Below are 10,534 nucleotides of genomic sequence, written 5' to 3'. Positions count from 1 at the left end.
CAATGTGATTTTATTAGCCTACATGTAACAATTTGGTATATACTTAATTAGAGTTGAGTAGTCAAGATCTTTGGTCACTGGTGTTACTGTGTTACTGTGTGTGTTTTCAGGAACATTAAGACAAATGTGTCAAATTTGACATGATAATGATTTCATATTCATTTAATTTTGCTAGACTTAAGAGATGACATTTAAACAATTGCAATATTATTTGTCTATAACTGTTTTTTATGATATTTTCATTTTTATAGAGAATACATGGTTGCGCATTTGAATAAACATCATTCAAACAAACTTTTAACAATCATTATTAAAATAAATCAATCAATAATCTCCTGTTTTTTGCCTTATCATTATTGTACTATAGTTCTTATTTCATGTGCTGAAGAGGTTGAGAGATAATATTTTTTAAAAAGCTATAATTATTGCCAAAATGAGTAAGGTAACACCAGTGACAAATAGACGGTGCATGAAATCTTTAAATAAATGCTCAATAAAGGTGTATTTTAATACAGCCAATAAGTTAAGTAATAGTGTGGTCTAAGTTTAAAGTTTAGAAAATGAAAGAAATGTTCAGACATCTTGCCATGTCAAAAGTGTGCGTTTCTGTAGAATGACCCTTATATGAACCTATTAACCTACCTGTCACAGTTGAGTCAGTTCTCACATTCAATATCGCATCCCTGTAGGCCTCTTAACAAAGAAAAAGAAAACACTCGCAAGAACTCGCAAGAATCATCAAGCATCAATCTCAGACCTTTACACTGCACTGCATAGGCTAATGCATTGCAATAATATAGCCTATATAAAAATATAACACTTTATCATAGTTTTTTTTTTTTTTTTACTTAATCGATAGATAATATGTGTTAGTTGATAAATTAGCTACTGTTTTCATCGTATTACTTTTCCAAGGGTCAGTATGAGAATAGACACCGTCAGTTACAGTGCTAAAATGACTGTCTTTGGTTCCAAACCCCACTAAAAACTAAGCTGGGCTGAGATGAAGACTGATAGGCCTAGAGCCTGGCAAGAAGAGATGAGAGGAACACAGTTTTTACATATTATTGTTTCATGATCTCTCTCTCAGCCTGTTTTCTAGACTCACTAATAGCCTACTTCATTTCACTCTGTGAAGGGAGTCTGGTCTCTCACGATTGGGAAATGTTTCCAACTCGTAACAATTAACTTTGACATCATTGTTCCAGCCTAACCAATCAATTTGATCAGGGATTCCTAATGTTACTTCCTACTTCACCTTACCTTTACAAACTGATGATAACCCACATCAGCTGTCAGGAAACAATGCATTTAGGCCTACCTTTGCTGTAGCCTACATATACATTCTGACTGCAATTTTTAAAAATGTTTGCAGGCATGCTACTCCTGTTTACCGCAGCCACCCTGGATGTCCGAGGGAAACAATGGTGTATTGTCAGATGCCAGACTAGTATCTCAGTCAAATGAAAATAAACAGATATAGGCAGGCTACCTCTCCCTACCTTGTGTGAGGTGGGGATTCCCCCAACTGCAAGTGGGTGATGTTGACATTCTCGAATTTGTTATGAGAGGAATAGAGCCACCTGGCTGTTTATAGTGTATTATTATAAATAGGCCTATGAGGGGAGAAATAGAGTAGCAGCTGAACCATTAAACAAATTAAGTCAATTATTTTTTTACTATCAGTTTAAGCCATACATTATTTTACCATTTGTAAATGAATTAAAAAATGTGCCCACTTGGTAGACTACATGAAAGCAAGGTATATGGGTTTTATATAAAAATGGTAAAAAATAAAACACTTTCAATCATCTAAATTATTGCCTGATGCATGTTTTCCCTCCATCTCTAAAGCTTATCAGTGACAGAGATTGCAATAAACCGTGTCTCCTGCTGAATGGTTTTATTAGTTTTGTAACACTGCCAAAAGCAGACTTTTGTGATCATTGAAATTAATGGGGATTCATTACAATGCACTCCTTTGCTTCAAACGCATGGATGTCACCAGCTGTTGGGCCCAAGCCTCGGTGGAGAATGTCCAAAAACCTTAATTACCATGCTTAATCATCCATGGAATTGAAACTGGGGAGATTCCACTGTAACAGACTGTCAGTGTAAAAGACAGTCATTGCATTTAGCAGTGTATTTAGAATCTAATTTATAGCATCAGAATCCAGCAGCAGAGCCAACAGCCAGCATGTTTTTGGTCATTGTCAAATAATCTTTGTCTGCTCTCGACAGAGCTGTCATCCATTTGCACCGGGCAAGTAAATAATTATAGTTATAGTATAGCCTACTGATGGGCTTTTGTGTGAGTGAGAGGTTTTATAATGATTGGACATATCATGTGTTGTAGGCTAATAACATGCATCAGGGAAATTAGTGTTACAGCACTGAGGCACAGAGGTTTTAACAATATTATTGAAAGTGCTAAAAGTCTATTTTCAAAACATTGTTTAAAATAAGATAAAAACACTTCATAAAACAGTTTTTATTACAAAGCAGTGAAATGTTTAAGATGTTTAATGCCATAAAAACATAAATGTCTGCAATAACCTGCATTTCCACATGGTGGCAAGCTGCCTCCACATTCTAACTGGATTTATTCGGCAGGTTTTCTGTGAGCAAAAGACAAAAAATGAAAGACAAGACCGATGTACTTGAGGGCCGAATGGGTAATTTCCTTTCTTTTATTGGTACTGAATACCATTCCTGTGATTTTGAAACTTTAGACCTAGTTTAGCCTCAATCATGAATGTTTTTGTGATATTGTTTTACTGATGAGTAAAGGTGTTGAGCAGTAGATTGTGCATGTTGACATCCTCTGCCCATCCCAAGTCACCTCTAGGACCCTTCTCTGTATTGGCTTCGGCCAGGTGGCTGCTGCATTGTTTTTCTTGAGCATTAATGTATGCAGGAGGAGCGTGCGTTCCTGGAGCCCGACTTTTCTTAAAGAACAGATGGTGTTATCACAAAAATACCAATTAGCAGGAAGTGGGTTGCCTCCTCCGCCGCCGCGTGGATCTCGGTGCTCTGTGCGGCTTGCCTTCTGCGCCGAGCTGCCAGGTTATGTCAGGGAGATTCGCTCCCACTGAACAGATTGGGAGTGACATATGTCAGGAAGCCAAGGCTCAGCACGCCCAATGAGAGGGGAGCGGGAGACTCCGAGCATCGTCCTTTTCACCCCCAGGTGAGAGACCTGATCAACGCAGGGTCCCCAAAGCCCATAAGCCAACAAGTAACCCCTTTCCCATACCGCGAATCTAGATAAACATGTACACAACCAAACACCCTCAGAGTGTTGCAATACTTTTCATTGACAATATCTTAGCACACCCAATTTATTATAAAGTATATTTTTTGAAGGGGCTTTTGCCTTTTTATATGGATAGGGCAGTGAAGATTAACAGGAAGTGAGTGGGGGAGAGAGATGGGGTGGGATCGGGACATGACCGCAGGTCGGATTCAAACCTGGGTCCTCGTGGGCACTTGGACCTGTACATAGTATGGGCGTTGTAGCCTGTTGCGGCACCACAGCACCCCAACACCCATTGATTATAGATTAATTTACTGGTTTATTGACACAACATCCATGATAACCTACTGGATATAGTATTTCACATGTAGTGCAATACCTGTTTCTCAGTGAAAATATTAATATTATTAATTGATTGTCCTGGATCGATTTGGGGTGCTGATGTAGCGGAAAAAAATATTAAACATGATTTTCATATTGTATTGATGCATTTTCAAAGAAGTAGTTATATGCAAGTTATGCATGCAAGGAAAGACATTATATATATGCAATTTCTACTGAATGTTTATATGTTTATTCTGATCATGTTGAAATGAATGCATCACAAAAAATGGCATGTCATGTCATTTCAGAATAAAAGTACAAATGAACAATTGACATATTCTGTCTCAGCAGATTGTAAAATATTTCAAAAGGTTTATCCGTATAATCATAATAATATTGCATGCAGCATCTTTTTATTCATGACATCCTATGATTGAAATTAAATGAGTTAATTTACCAGTAACTGACTATGTTTCAACCCAGAATGTACTTATGTCTTAAGACATACATTTTTTTATCTAAGGGTTGATACAACAAATGACCTGCTCAACTGACGTAATTAAGACATGTAACATGCAACTGTTGTGTATTGTTCATAATTTACATTGTCCATTAGGTGTATGGTTCCATGATAAACATATTATACATTTAGAGCACCTGCTCATGTAATTAAATAAATTCAAATCTGCTGAAAATACACATGCAGGGTAAACTGCGGAGTGAAATTGTAACACTGTTTATTCATAAGTTGTTTTGAGGTTGAATTCAATAGCACAGAAGCATATACAACTAGGCCATTGTTTTAAATACTGAAAACATATTGGATTATATATGTATATATACAACTCTGAATGCCCCATTTAATTAAAACATGTTCTAAAAAACTCACATTTTGCCATAAAATAAACAATGAGCTTATTTTGTTCCAAATACAGTATTGTAAGTGAGGCATGAAGAAAAGCACAAATATGCATATTATGTAAAATTATATTACCACACTTCCTTTGGATCTATTTAAAAGACATACACTATTTGGACATTTGTGTTTGGATAGTCTGGTGGTTCCATAATGATTGACAACATGTACCAAAAAGGTATGTCAAGTGCAGACTGAGTAAAGGAATTGAAAAAGTATGGCTATCATGATTTTAGGATAAAAGTGAACTGATAAAAATAATTGGATACTTTCACCTATAGAGTGGAGGCAGTTTAAATCAGTTATATGGTTGTCCTGCAGTTCTATCATGAAATCTATCATTTGTTATTTTTTGTTAGAATTTTTAAATGGGGAACATGTTGCATGGTGAGTGCTATGTTGATATCCTAGCCATACAATCTATTTGATTATAGGATGTCAACCAAATGGCATCTATCAATGATGATTCTGTCAATGTTTCTTTGTGGAATGGGCAAACCAGACAACCAGAGATGTTTTTTTTGTTTTGTTTTCACCCAGTAAATTGGCTCTTCAATCATTCCTTAAGGAAATTGATTACTCTTTAACACTTATGGCAGGAAAGTGTTATGGATCCATAATGTCTTCAATGCATATGTAATAACTTGATAACTTCATTTACTGCACTTGTGCGTTCATTGTGTCCATCCAACATCTGCCCCCATACTATTCCCATTCTCCCTCCCTCCCTCCGTCCTGCATAGTTGCCTTAATGCATTTCAGTGCTCAAAACATTGCCAGATGACCATTACACCATTACACAGACACAACCAGCTGAGCATGTCTTTACTGCATGTTAACCTCTTCACTGTAAATGGCTGGCCTTTCTAAGCACACAATATCTCCTGCCTCCCAAGGGAGGCTATGCTAGCTGGACCCAATCCAGCTCTGCTCACCGCAATGTCTAATTGAAGATGACTTCAGACTACAGAAACCTGAAAAGGTTCAGCAGAGTCTCTGTGTTTCTGAATGTAAAAGTGAGGAGAATGGAGAGAATGAGAGTGCGAGAGAGAGAGAGAGAGAGAAAGAGAGAGAGAAAGAGAGAGAAAGAGAGAGAGAGGCACAGGCATATTTCCAATGTATTTCATCACTGCTTTTGCAAGAACTGTCCTTATGTCATCAATATGCAAATGGCTGAAATCGCTAAGAGTGCCTGCGCTTGTTCCCTAAAGTGCATTCATTAGAAACAGTTAGCATAATTGATTCCCAGAACTGCAATAAAACTGGTCACTCTGAGAAGCTCCCAGGTCCACTGGGACTACGTAGACCAAGTTCCATCATAAATCATTAAGTGGAGCCAGTGGCCAATGGACTCTGCTCTGTCCCCCGAGACTCAGCCAGCAGTATTCCTGTCACTGAAGTCTAAATCATGGGACATGACAGGAGGCTTTGCCTGACATTCACCCTGCCTTTAAACCTTAGGCCTCGTAAAAGTTCTCCAATGTCTGTCCTCGGCATGTCAATGTCCTCTGCTTTCAAGTGTAGACAATGCTGGGCTTTCTAATATCTGGGAGTGTAACAGGCCTCTGACTGGCACCTACAGTAATTGGCACGTCTATCTGCTGCTGTCAAATTGGCTCCTGGTTGACTTGTCTGTGAACAATGTTTATGTTCCATAGACAGTCTGCTGTTGAGGAAATGGCACAGTTTTATCCTTTTATCAGATTTTTGTTTCACTACACTGACATCTTTTAATCAGTTCATGTTCTTTCTGAATGTGCGCCCGGTACATCAGCCAAAATCACTGCATTTTATCTTGGGTTTTCTAAAGGATAACACATGTATATTTCTTTGAGCTGCAAAAATAGCAACATTAAATTTCAAGCTTTACCATTTTTCCAAATTACACATTTTAAACTGAAGAACATGTATAGCTGTAGCACACATGAATCAATTTATGAATTGTTATTTTTCTATTGCCTTGGAGTGTGCAGGGTGGATAGAGAGAGGCAGATGTGTGTTTATGGGAGTGTATCTGTGTATGTGAGAGAGAGAGTTGGGGGTGGGGGCCCAATTGCAATGCATCCTTTCTTTTCTAATTAAAATCCCCCAAGTCTCTGTGCGACTGATCCAGAACACTATGGCGCTCGTCGCGGAGGGAAGCTCATGATGTATCGGCACGTCGCAAAAAAGACTCATCACCTCTAGCAGCCATAACGCAGATGGCCAGAAAATTGGCTTTGTGTAGAGATGTGGATTCAGGCATGAATATTAATAGAAGACAGATGTAAACGCATATTAATATCCCTTCACTTTTACGTAGTGCAACCTGAAATTATAATGCACCCACTTAGGAGAGCAGAGGGGTTGCATGCTCACCTCTAATGCACTGCCAGATTATTATTTCTTTGTGTGTGGACTACGTGTGTATGTGTGTGTGTGTGTGTGTGTGTGTGTATGTGTGTGTGTGCGTGTGTGTGTGTGTGTGTGTGTGTGTGTGTGTGCGCAGTGTGTGTGTGTGTGTGTGTGTGTTGTGTGTGTGTGTGTGTGTGTGTGTGTGTATGTGCGGTGTGTGTGTGTGTGTGTATGTGTGTGTGTGTGTATGTGTGTGTGTGTGTGTGTGTGTGTGTGTGTGTGTGTGTGTGTGTGTGTGTGTGTGTGTGTGTGTGTGTGTGTGTGTGTGTGTGTGTGTGTGTGTGTGTGTTTATGTGTGTGTGTGTGTGTGTGTGTGTGTGTGTGTGTGTGTGTGTGTGTGTATGTGTGTGTGTGTGTGTGTGTGTGTGTGTGTGTGCAAGCGTGTGTGTTCAGGTACTCCTCAAGTATTAAGTGCTTTTGGAGAGAAACACTGCTGTTGGGAATGGGAGTTGATCTACTTTGGGCACAGGTTATATCCATCCCATTCATCAAGTACGGGGACAGGAGCACACTGCCAACACAAGAGTGACCACACTGTACTTACCTGCAGGCTGAGATCATTTTTCTAGATGCTCCAGCGCCATAGGTACAAACTGGCCATTTGTTTTATAGATTCTCTCCATTATCATATTTTGTGCATGTGTGTGAATAGGCTATAATTATACATATAGACTATGCATAACACTCTCTAATGAAAAAGAACTCTCTTTGGCAGGTGCTAATTCCATTTATGTGTGTTAAATGTGTTAGGCACATGATGTATGAATTTTAAAGTTTACAAAGAATGATGTTTGTTAATGCCTCAAGTAATTGCAGCATACAGATAAGACAGATGGCTGCACTACACAAGCACAGCACTGGTAAATCACAAGTAGCACCTGATTTTGGTAATACATTTACCATCATTAAATGCTCCCTGTGTAACACAGTAACATGAGATTAGACATACCACCGATTACACATGCAGTAGGCTATTCATTGAAGAATTGCTGATGCTCAGGGCGGCTTGGTCTCATACCCAGGTGAGAGCCAGCAGGTCCTTAGCCCAACCATGGGAGTTCTAGGATTAAGGAACACCACCAATGACACAATTACACATATTTTCAATGCATGGATTGCTTGAATTATTAAAAATGATTGACTTAGGTATACAAATCAATTGCATGAAACATTTGTAAGTATCCCACACATACAGTATACACACACACAAAACAAAAAAAAACACTCAACAAATGAAAACGATTTTTCTGTGAAATATTCGATCATCAGGAAAAAAAAAATCAAGGAAAGAAATGACAGTAATTTTTCACCGGATCAGTTCAGCTGAAACGTCTGCCCATGAGCATCAGCAGGTCAATAAACCACATGTTGAGGCTTTTGTTGAGACTGGCTTCCACTACAGCTAGTCATCACTGTTTCTCCACCACTAGATGGCAATAGTGTAATCCAACAACAATCTCTTTGCTAGAATGCAATCGTGCCCCCTAAAAGAGATTTTAGATGCATCTGCACCATAATGCCAAATGACAAAGAGCACATTAAACAGTGCGACAGCATGCAGTGCCTCAGACTCTCGCTTTTTTATTAATGTTGGACAGGTGTGTGTCTGGAGCTTAATTTAAATGATTTGAATTATCTTCTGTCTGGCTTCTTGTCTGTGTGTGAATGAGTGGGAATGAATGTATCCAGAAATGTGCATAAAGTTGTTTATGTGTGTGTGTATTTGTCTATACACGCTTGAGTGTGTGTGTGTGTGTGTGTGTGTGTGTGTGTGTGTGTGTGTGTGCATGCATGCATGTGCGTGCGTGTGCATGTAAAAGTGTGCGTGCATGTGTAGCGTATATGGACGCCAAAGAGTGCATCTGTGTCTATGTCCACTTAATTGTGTGTGCAAACATCATGTCTATATCTTGGGGTGGTGGTGATACTTCCCCTGCTCTGATATTGCCCTCCTTTCTTAATGGCACAAGGCTCATAAACTCTGAGGGTCCTGGAGCTGCTCAGATGGATTACGGCTGGCTTTGCTTGCGTGTCAATATGGAAAATGGAAGGCAGTTAATAAAAAAGAGCGCTAAATCAGAGGCCATAAAAGAGTGAGGCCTCTATGGAAGCAGGAGAGGCTCTGGAGGCCTTCGTACACAAGAGAGGATCACCATGGTAATTTAATCCTCATCCTCAAATGAACCAGAAGGCCAATAAAGGTCATTTAAGCAACAAGGCCACCATTTTTCCTTTTTAGTCTTATGACTTCCCATCCGGGCTGTGACACTCACACACTGACCCATGGTATAGCTTTGAGGGTCTTCAGTGAGGATGTAGTTCAACATCACCCTACGATTTAATTAACATTTATCTTAAGCAGGTTGGAGTGAAAAAGCTTAGTTTAATGAAAGTGATAAAAGTGCCAAAAAAAGAAGTGCAAAAGAATGACCAAGCATTTATTCAGTGTTCCTTCGAAGAGAGACTCTAAATTTCCTCCTCTACTTAGCAACATGAGTTAACAAACACAAGTGCAACTGATTCAGATGGCACCTACAGTACTACATTTTTACCTACAAAAACACCAACACGTTCAGTATTCCAAATCAAACCAAGATCCACGCACAGCCTGGTTAGGTGCAGGTAGATTGCAGGAACCAAGTTAAATAGCAACAATAAGATCGCTCTACCGCACACTGTCGACTTTTGCTCGATTTTCTTCAGAGCGAACAGCGCATTTCGCATGGTTCACATGGTTTGTTCCATATATAGCAAATAGGGAAATATGTCTGGAGACGTGTCCAATGTTGGTTAATCTCAATATCTTTTTAAAGCATTTACTCTGTCTGCTCCTTGGCGGTTACAAACACTCTGCTTGTCTGTCTGCTCATTTCCCCTCTCTCTGCTCTATACATCTACATGTATTTATCTAGCAGATGGTTTTTAGCCAAGTATGCATGCATCATAGGGAAGGTATGTACTTCATCAGTATACATGTCTCTAAGACGTCAAACCCATGGAAGTTGCTGTCACCTTGCTCTGTCTGTTGAGCCTGTAGACCTCTACAACTGCACCTCCCATGTGTTGCACATCATTGGTACCCCAATAACTCTTGTTTCATTTTTGATCTTGTTGTCATTCCATAATCTGTTCATTTAATTAATTTCCCCCTCCTTATATTTGGTGTTCGTTGTTCCTCTTCTCTTATGTGATATAAGCTTTCATAGCTTGCCCCTGTTTGGATATGATGTTGGAAAAGATGTGATTCAAAACACAGTGGCTATGCAGAGTGTGCAGAAGTCATGAATTGGTTCCTCCGTGTTGTCAGAGTATGATAAATGGCCGGGGTCACAGGGTTGGTCAGCGAGGCAGTGGGATTCCATAAGTCTGTTCACTCCTGCTGGACCGAAGCACTGACACAGGTGACCCCTCTGAATAAATAACACCAACATTTGACGACGTCGCTTCATGTTCGCCTTCTCCCCCCCACACACACACTGCTCCCATATAACCTATTGTATGGTGTAGTGTGTAGCCATGATAGTGCAATTACAGTTTCACAGTGGTGTTTGATTTATGACTGCAGCTCATGTGTCATTATAAAGCATATATAGTGGAGGCTCACCGAGGCGTTATGAATAATATTAAAATACACGCGTATTGAT

This window comes from Alosa alosa, chromosome 20, assembly GCF_017589495.1.
Source record: "Alosa alosa isolate M-15738 ecotype Scorff River chromosome 20, AALO_Geno_1.1, whole genome shotgun sequence".
Classification (NCBI taxonomy): Eukaryota; Metazoa; Chordata; class Actinopteri; order Clupeiformes; family Clupeidae; genus Alosa; species Alosa alosa.
Note: the sequence above shows the minus strand (reverse complement) of the source record.